The sequence below is a fragment of the Atractosteus spatula genome, chromosome 18, assembly GCF_055471065.1.
Source record: "Atractosteus spatula isolate fAtrSpa1 chromosome 18, fAtrSpa1.hap1, whole genome shotgun sequence".
NCBI classification, from domain to species: Eukaryota; Metazoa; Chordata; class Actinopteri; order Semionotiformes; family Lepisosteidae; genus Atractosteus; species Atractosteus spatula.
This window is the reverse complement of record NC_142723.1, coordinates 16,303,916-16,313,715: the sequence shown is the minus strand read 5'-3', so window position 1 is coordinate 16,313,715 and position 9,800 is coordinate 16,303,916.

Genomic DNA, 9,800 nt, shown 5'->3' with positions numbered 1-9,800 from the left:
CAGCACAGTGGTGCAGTGGTTAACATTACTGCTTCACAGAGCTGGGGCCCTGGGTTCAGTTCCTGGGGTGCTATCTGAGTGGGGTTTGTATGCTACATACTGGTAGGTTAACTGAAGTATGGTAAAAATGGCCCTGGTATGTGTTTGTGTCTGTGTCGATGTGTGCCCTGTGATGGTCCCCTCTACGGTCATCCTGCCTTGTGCCCATTGCTTCAGTTCCCACTCGACCATGACCTTGAAGTGGTTAGAAAATGGATGGATGGGATACTGTTTATATACAGTACATATGTGTACTTTACTCTTGCAGGGGCCTGTTTCTGTGCATTTTAGAGTAAAATCTAGAGTAAAGTCGGCCACTACTTCAGAATGTCGGAAAATCTGCTTGTTATACCGATGAACAAGGCATCGGGGCATTACAAAGAATTAAGTGTTAACGTAAACCCGGATTTTGTGCTTTTTCTACCGAGGGGGTAGTCTGAAGTGTGTATTTCCGATACATTAATTACAAAACAAAAACTTTTATTTCAGGACAGCATGCGTAGTAAAAGAGGCTGAATGCTTTATTTTTTTTATTTGTGTTATTTTTTTTTATTTGTGTTAAATTTAAGTCCTTGTAATAGCAAATACATCTGGAAAAAAACACAAAATAATCTGTCTGGGTGAACAAAATTAAAATGCATTTTGCCAGGTAAAATTGTATGCTAATGTGCAAGTTCGTTCCTGCCTATTTTAAAGGCAGCACCTCTTAGACTAGGGGGTTCCCAATCTCGGTCCTGGGGACCCCCAATAATGCTGGGTTTTGCTCCACCTGATCTCTCAGTTAAATATTAACTTAATTATAATAACTTGATAATAGCTTTAGTTTGAAATCGGTCATTGTTTTCAGTTCCTTAACATGTAGGGTGTTAGCTTTTAACTGTTGTTTAACAGATCTCCCAACATTGAGTAGAAATTAAAACTTGAAAAGACTCCAACCCAGCGACTTGTTGGTTCAGTTGGGGATGCCTGTAGGCAAAGAGCTCTTTTCACTGAGACACAGGAGAAAGTAACCATTATGTTTGGTGGGGATGATTTGGTCACAGAATGCCCACAATTCATTGTCTAACCGCATTGGCCAATTCAGGGTCACGGGGGAACTGGAATCCGTCCTGGTAAGCAGTGGGCATGAGGCAGGATACACCCCGGGCAGGACGCAAGCACATCGCAGAACAGACGGATACAAACAAGGACACACCGGGCCCCATTTTGCCAGACACCAGTTAACTTGGCAAAATCCTTTCAGATTGTGGGAGGAAACAGGAGCACCCGGAGGAAACCCACATGAACGCAGGGAGAGCATACAAGCTCCACATGGATAGCGGCCCAGGACTGACCCCAGGTGCAAGGCAGCAATGCTGACCACTGCGCCACCGTGCCTCCCACAATTGTCTGATTTAGCATCACCACCGCAAAAGTTTGGGAATGAAATTGTTAAATCGGGGAAATCGCCCCAAGACCAGGATTGGACTCATTGACAGGGTGCTAAAGAGATATGTACATTATGAACAACGACACACGGCTAGGTTTGTTGTTTTAGGTGATTATGGGGGCAGTCGCAGTCTCTGCCTAGATCGTAACAGATCAGTATGTACCACACGGAGCGCCGTCCTTCTGGAGCGCCAGCAGCCGCAGTCTCCCCTCGTTGCCAGCGTTCAGTTCAGTTCAGCTCAGCGTGCGTCCTGATCGCTGCAGCGAAAGAAAGGAGTGTCTCTGGAAGGAGGTGGTGGTCAGTGCGCAGGGAAAGCTGTCCGTCTCGCTGCCTGTCGGCTTTCAAAAAACCCCATTGAGATTCATGCCGAGACTAGAGCTGCATTCGGTCACTGTGGAAAAGTGGGCACAAAAAACTTATCAGGTCCTCAAGAAAGAGCTGGCATGGGCTGCAGCTATTGAGCTATTTATCACAATGAAGAGCACTTCTGGGTCACGCAGTTCGCTTCAATGAGCACAGTCTATTCAGTGTTGCCAGTGCTCCACTCAGTGGAACACACAGCAGAAGTAACGAGTTATATAATGGAGACAGAGATGGAAAAAGAGAGACCAGATGCCCAAGTGCGTGGGCCGATCCCTATAAATTAGGATTGTTTTCGATTTAATTTGAGCAGTTCCCATGACTCCCTGTGTAACTGTAACCAATAAACAACATCTTGTTTTGCTGCCGTAATGTGCAGGAAAGGATAAGGTAAAGCTTTCAGGAGTCAAGAACAGCCACATAAGCTCAAACGCACCATCTGGTGGCCATGGGTTTCCATAGCAGTGGGTATGGAACCAATTCCATAAATTATTTCTATGCATTCCTGTAGACATTACTCTGTATGGATTTTTTAACCACTTTTTCCAGTTCAGGGTTGTGGGGGAGCCAGAGCCTATCCCAGCAAGCAACAGAGTGCATCCTGGACGGGACACCAGTCCATCTCAGGGAAGATACAGACACACACACTGGTTAACCTATAACCTAAACTGGAGCATCCAGAGGAGACCCGTGCAAACGCAGGGGGAGCATGCAGACTCCACACAGACACGCCTCAAGAACTCAACCCAGGGCCCCAGCACTGCAAGGCAGTAACGCCGACTACAGCACTACCGTGCTGCCCTACGGAAAGGATAATCTGATTGGAAATCTTGACATAAATCATCTGAAAAGAAGCTACAGTGAAATATTGCATTCTCTAGCCATTTTCAGAATGAATACAGCATTTTAATGTTGCATCATTTATTTTACACCGGTTGCTCTCTGCTGGTTTTTGATCAAACTGGGCCCTTCATCACCAGGGCTCATTAGTACCTGTAACTGATCTGCTTGTGCATTAAACATTTTTCCGCACTCAGGTCCATGTTGTGGAAAGATACCTTATGAAAGTGTAATATTTGCAACAGCAAGAGATCACAGAACGCGGTGCAGTCTGCCCCCGTATTTCTGTCTAAGCAGCTCTAAATAGGTCATCAGCTGATGAACAGACACAAGTAGGAAGCACACGGGATCAGCTGCCATGGTGAGTTGATGGTCTTAACTCTGCGTAAGGTTCTGTTTCCGGCACATTTGAAGGAGCGCGGTCCAGAAACTCACTTACACACTAGCACAGGGTTTGTACCCATTAACGGAAAATGATTGGCTCATACCAAAAATCGTATTCGACATTTTAAGAACTGAAAACATTTCAAAACTAAATTGGGCTGCAATGCAGGATTAAGCTAGAGCAAAAACCAGAATATCACCCTGGGGTGGTTTTGAAAACCCAGGCCTGGAGAGAAGCCTAAACTGGCAAGCAGATCAGTTATAGCAGCAGGCAGCACAGGTGATGAAGGGCGCAGCTGGGACACTGCATCACTGTGACCCGCATTTTCACCCACAACATCCCTGAAATGAGCAACTACAATGTGAATCTCTTCTAAGAAGGCCTCCCTCCAGAAAACCACATCATCCAGGTGATGTTGGCAGCTTGGGTCAGGAGGGTACCTGCACATTAGTTTTACATTTAGCTGGCAAAATAAATTTTCATTTGAAACCCCAGACTTATACTTCCCTGGCTCAACCACGGCCCTATTTATAGCTCCCTAAAAAGACGCCAGAAAACAGAAAGAACTAAAGAACCAACTTCTTTATCTTTAACAATCTTTAGTTTCTCAAGCTACATGAATTCCGTGAAGTTGGTTCCCCTCCCCTGCAAACGGCACAAATGTTGAAACCCACCACTTGCATTTGTGATGCTTTTCGTTCCCAAGATATAGCGCCTTCTGTCTCGCGACCATGACTGCTAGTAACCAACCGTCTGGAAAGTTCAAGCACTCTATTCCTGGATGCGAAGATAAAAATACTTCTTTGTATTGAAACTTTATTTGAACATTTACGATTTGTTTTCAATTCAGTTGAACTCAAAATACTTTATCTGACACACGACACGCAGGCTCCCCCAACTCTACTGCAAATTTTGATTCTTTATTTTTCACTGTCATTCGAAAACATAAACAAGTCACGTCCAGTCGCAGAAAAGGCCAGAAAAGCGCATTACAGAGGCGCCGTGGTAATCTTAATGCTTGAAAAGCGAGCAAACAGGGGGAACCTGTATAAGAGTCCACAGCTGTCATTCAGGAGTCGAGCCCGACTCCAGAGTGACCACAGGTGCGTCCGGCAAGATGGCGGCGGGACGAGTTTCTGCGGCGTTAGGTGCGATTGCGTTTTATTTCGAATTTTATTTTAAATGCAAAAAAATCAAATCTCACTTTGAGTAAAGCTAGACAAAAATGTTTTGGCCTTGCTATTTTTGTTAATTGCATTTCCTTCGAATTAATTTGTGTTTTATCCAAAATGAATGTTCTGTCCGTTTGAGCGTACTTTTTTGATCACGTGAGGGAAACGGCAGAAATTTAAAAGTCTGCATTAAGTGTTCTTATATTATCTTTCATGTAAGTATGTTTTTTTTTAAGATATGGTATCTCTAGGTCTGTTTCTTTTAACGAAATAAGGCTACAATTTACCTTCAAACATTTGCTTTCTCAGGTCAGTAGCTGTGCCATCTCTCCTTTTCGGATTCGGGCTATAATAACGCTTTCTGCTCCGAAATGATCAAATATTGTAATGGTTAAATGTACTAATTCGTAAGGTTTTTTTAATACATACAGGTGAGAAAATGAACAGGCCTCCAGTTATGATTTTTTTTTTCCTGGATAAGTTCTATTCCTGTCTTCCAACGTACTATTTATATTCGAGTAACTCGATATTCCACAGCAATTTAACACCCAAAAGCGTTTATGCTAACTATATAACTTCGTTTTGTTGTTCTTTTGTTGAATAAAAATAGGAAACTCTAAGGCGCTGGTGCTTTTTTTGGTTTTTATTCATCTATTGAAAGCATTGGGTAAAAATGGACAATGCTAACATTTTAACGATGGTTTTCAAAGCAGGGAGTTAAATCGAAGATGATACACGTTATACTTGATCTTAAATTTACAAGTAGCATTGAATTTCTTTGTGGCTGAATGTATATTCTAAATATTGTAAGTAGTGGCACTGGGATGTATCAGTGATTTCTCTTGAAGCTGCTATTGGTTTCTTGAATTCTATTTGAAATTTGAAATTAGCCAGCTTATTAAAAAAGTTAATAGACTTCAGCACATTAAGAGAATTGATTCTGCAAATCTGATATCTTGTTAACTTTATCCCATTTCTTTTGTCTTCAGTTCTGCAGCTCCTGATGCTTGGATCTTGGAAGTCCTCCTAGAGCTCATCAGCTGGACGAAAATGGAGTTCATGTCTGCAAAATCTAGAAACTTATTTTTCAAAAAGGGGTATGTACAATACCTTGCATTGATCTATCTTGTACAGTATGTCTTGGCAGCATGCTGTTGTGGAATCTAATCTTTGTCACAAGAACCCCATTTCAAGGGACTAACTAGGCTTGGAGGCTCTTGAGGAAAGCTGTATACCAGGAGGAGCCCAGTGTGTTCCTATCTTGAATCCAGAAACCCAGCTTGACCGTGCTGCACAGCCAGTGAGGAGAGATACCTACACTGAAATCCCAGGTAGGGCTCTGCTGTACTTAGCTCGGCTGTTGAAATGGGTAGCAATTGAAGGTACTGTGGATAAAAGCATCAGTCTAACAATCCAGTTCTTTTGTGCTAAAGTGAGCTTCCTTACGACAGTACCTTACCTGGACAAGCCTGTGGGATTGTGGGAGTCCTTCAGTGAGGGCTCATGATCTGGGTAAAGTTGAGGAGCTCATGCTCTCCAAGCTTGGGAGTCCAGAGTGTGACTGGCCTGGGCATGAATGTTGTTCAGTGTGTAGTGTCAGGACTTGGTCATGTAACCTCTTTCCTTTCAAGAGACAAAAGAGGGGTGTGCTGTGATGCCCTCTTTTTCTCTCCTGCCTGGAGCTCTGTTGATGGGAAGAATGAAGCTCTCCAACAGGAATGGGATATCCTCCACATTGCATCTGTAATGTAAACAAAGCTATTTGGTGTGTATGGTCATTCTCTGACCTCCTGTCATGTCCTTGACTCTGATCTTGTAACAACTGTATTGTGACTGGGCAATAAAGTGAAGGTGTCACTGGAAGTTTTTCTTTGTATGCAGCCATTAACTTCTATGAACTGTCCCCTGCAGTGGTACTACAGCACTGTAATCTCAGATGCTTTTTGATCTGAATATCAGTGGGAGAACAGTAATTGATAACACTACCTTCAGGGGTAGCCTTTCTTGGGTGACAATGCCACCTGGAGGAAAATTTGTATATCATAAAATGTATAATAAGGGAAAGTTGGGGCTATAAACTGTTCAGTCTTAATAGAGAAGTCACACCTTGCATTAGTCAATGAGCTTCAGTTCTGCAGTTGTCACACCTGTAATGCACAGATTAAATAGGCTGAGCCTTACAGCTGCGGAAGAACACTAGTATTGACAGGACCAATGGAGCACAGGCTTGTCAGTGATGCTACAGCACAGTGACCAAGGTGCCAAGCTGGGATTTGGCCTCTTCCCACCTCAGCTGTGGTGGATTTCTGCAGCTGCTGCAGGACAGTTTCCTTCTAAAAGGTGTGGAGTAGCTTAACTGCCATTTCTGAATTGTGTAAGGACCCTGCCCGGCAATCCCACAATAAGCCTGTCCAGGAACCTTTAACCCTTTGAAAATGTCTTTTCTGCACAAGACTTGACTAGAGCAGGCGTCTCCATACTTCATCCTGAAAAACACTGATTGAGTTGCGTTATGCAAGTCACCACCTGTTTAACTAAGAGCACTGGACGGACGTATTAGGCTGTTAAGTAATTTGATCACTCACTGATATGAGCTCCTTACCTTGAAGGGTCTTCTGGTTTTTGTTGCAACTCTTTTACTTCACCTAGAGGTCCTTAAAATATTATTTAATAATTATTACATATCGAACCTGCTGAGCTCAGGCTGCCCAAAAGTGGGCTTGAGAGAGGCTCAGATTAATCTAGAGCCTATATTGTCAGAAAAGTGTAGTGATGGGGAACATCTATTTCAGTAATTTATTAGATTTATCTGCTGTCAGGTAAATGGCAAAATTACCATTCTTCTTTAGCTTTTTTGTTTAACTGCTTCACATATGCCTGTGTGGAGGGGAGCTGGGGGCAGGCATGTAATTATTTGGTAACTTAACATTAATACAGAATACAGAGGATTTCACAAAGCTTGCATTAGTGTCACATATGCAAAAATATGTAGACTGAGAGACCAGAGCTGTACCTTAACATCTCAGTACCTAAAAGCCTCATCTTCATGGGTTGAAGGTTTGTAGCCCACTGTAGTCAATGTATTACTGCACAAAACGGAAGTACAAGACTATGTCCTTTGTGTAGATAGTTCTTTACATATTGGGAGGGATTCAGTTCCATGACAGATAAAATGTAGCAGTACCTAGTGAGACACCAACACATAGAAAAATTTAAAAAAAATTAATTGGGAAACATTAAGAAGCCTAGGTTGTTCATATAGACTAGAATAAAGGCAGGACTCCAGGGTTAACACCCCTACACTTTAATCTTTATGGTCCTTGCTTAAATCATCTAAGGATTGAACATCTTACTGCAAGGGGTAAGATTGAAGAGCACCACCTACAGGTCTCTCCCACCCTACACACCACTTACAATAACAGCTTAGATTTTGAGGCTCTGTATCAGTCCTGAGTGGGCTCAGAGTGGCTTAATATGAGGTCATGCCAATTTATTTCTCCCAGATCTGCTAACTGACTGAAGAAGTGAGGAGCTTCTATTGGACAAAGCTCAGCTGTGGTGGGGGGGACAGGAGTACCTGTATTTCCTACTGGTCAGTTGTTCATATACTAAAGAGCTGTTTCTATTGGTCAATAAGAGGAGGTGTCTATTCAATTCTAATTGGTCAGAAAAGGATCTGAGCAGCCAATCATATCATTTTCTAGGTAGCCGCTGATGCTAGATGACAATCTTCATACATACCTCTATGAAACAGTATATGTTTGAAGTTTCTAAAAGTACAGAACTGGTAGGATTACAAAAAACACAATTTTGTTTAATTTAAATAGAAGACAACCTTCTAACCTCTGAATCATTTTTACGTCTTCAAGAATACTCTTAGTATTATAATGACCACAAACAAGTTACCTCGTACCTCGTAATAGGTATCATGTTAGACAGCAGAATCCACTTTTAACAAATGCTGTGTATATCGGCATTTAGATGTATATAAAAGTTTTTTTGTATGTATCTTGTATGGTGTTTATTCTGACCGCTGTGGGCGTTGTTTTGTGCAAACTTGTTGGTTTTGGTTTAACTGCTAGAAGAGCCTAGAGTTGTGTGTTACAGTGACTGAGAGGTGCGGTCACCACAGTGTGTACATATAGCGCATAATTGTAACAGTGTAGGACTCAGTCAGTTTCCTGTGCTCACTGAAGCAGGAGACGGTTGTTAATGATTTACTATAAATCAAGTAAATGCAGTGAAAACTAAGTAAAAACTCTGTCATTTAAAAGCCACGAATGTTTAAAAGTAATAAAATTGAATTGCATTTGTACCCTAGTGCCGTTATTGACAAGAAATAATTTAATGTTGTCAGCTATTGCCTACACTTGAAGCAGGCTTTGACTTTCATGCAGATTTTTTTAAACTGGAACAGTCCAGTAGACTTTCTGTAGGGATGATGCAGCCACCACACAAACATACACAAAATGAAGTAAACCAAGACTCCCCCATATCAGGAAGTTTGAGCATAGCTTGACCTGGACAAGATTTGCACCAAGAGCATGGATATAAGATGAGAGATTCCTAATCCCCATATCTGTGACAGTGTTCTCTTTCTAATCAGAGAAACTGAAACCCATTAGTTTTAATTTTCTAATGAGAGGACTCTCTCCAGTTTTAATCGAGAGTGTGTGCATTGTGTTTTATTTCAGAACTGAAGGCATCTTCTTCTGGGAAGAAGAGATCCTGCACACTGAGCTCGCTAGAGAACAAAGCTGCCACAATGCAGGTAGGAGTATCTCTGCTCTGCCGGCACACAGCCTGTGTTTTACAGTCCAGGCTCTTTTGCATAAAGCACCCTGTTAAATGTAAAGCGCTTTGTAAAATACCAGCTCTTCCCTCATGTATTCCTGTGTCTGTCAGTATCATGTGTGCACCTGTCCTTCTCCAGCAGTGTCTGGACATGAACTGGAGCTATCTAGCTATCACTCTGTCCACCTGCTTCACTGGTTGAATGTGAATGTTCTTGTAAAATGCTTATTCATGGACACTAAACGTGATGTTTGGTTTCTTGTATGCATATGTCCAATTTAAAACTGCCTCTGAAATTATCCATAATTATATTCAAAAGCTATGTGCATTGTACACTAGTGCTGTCCCCACTGCTTTTCACACTGTAAACCATTATGACAGCTGTTTGATTATCAACTTTGTGGATGATGTCGCCTTGATTGGGCATTTGAATGATGACACATACAATACCAGACAGGAGAGAAATCATTTTTATAATTGGTATCAGGATAATTCACTGTTTTTAAACGCAAAACAAAGGAAATGAAAATTGAATTCAGAAAGAAATGTTCTATTCCTTTGAACTGTGAAAGGCAAAGATATTGAAAGAGTGAACGAATATAAATGCCTTGGCTCTATTATTGAGTGTAAATTCACTTGGACCATCAATACAGAGGCAAGGTATTTGAAGGTGCAACAAAGGTTGTGTTTTTTAAGGAAGTTAAGGAGTTTTAATGTTGAAAGCACAATGTTGACACTTTTTTATGAGTTTTATTCAGAGCATGCTATCCTTTTGTATTCA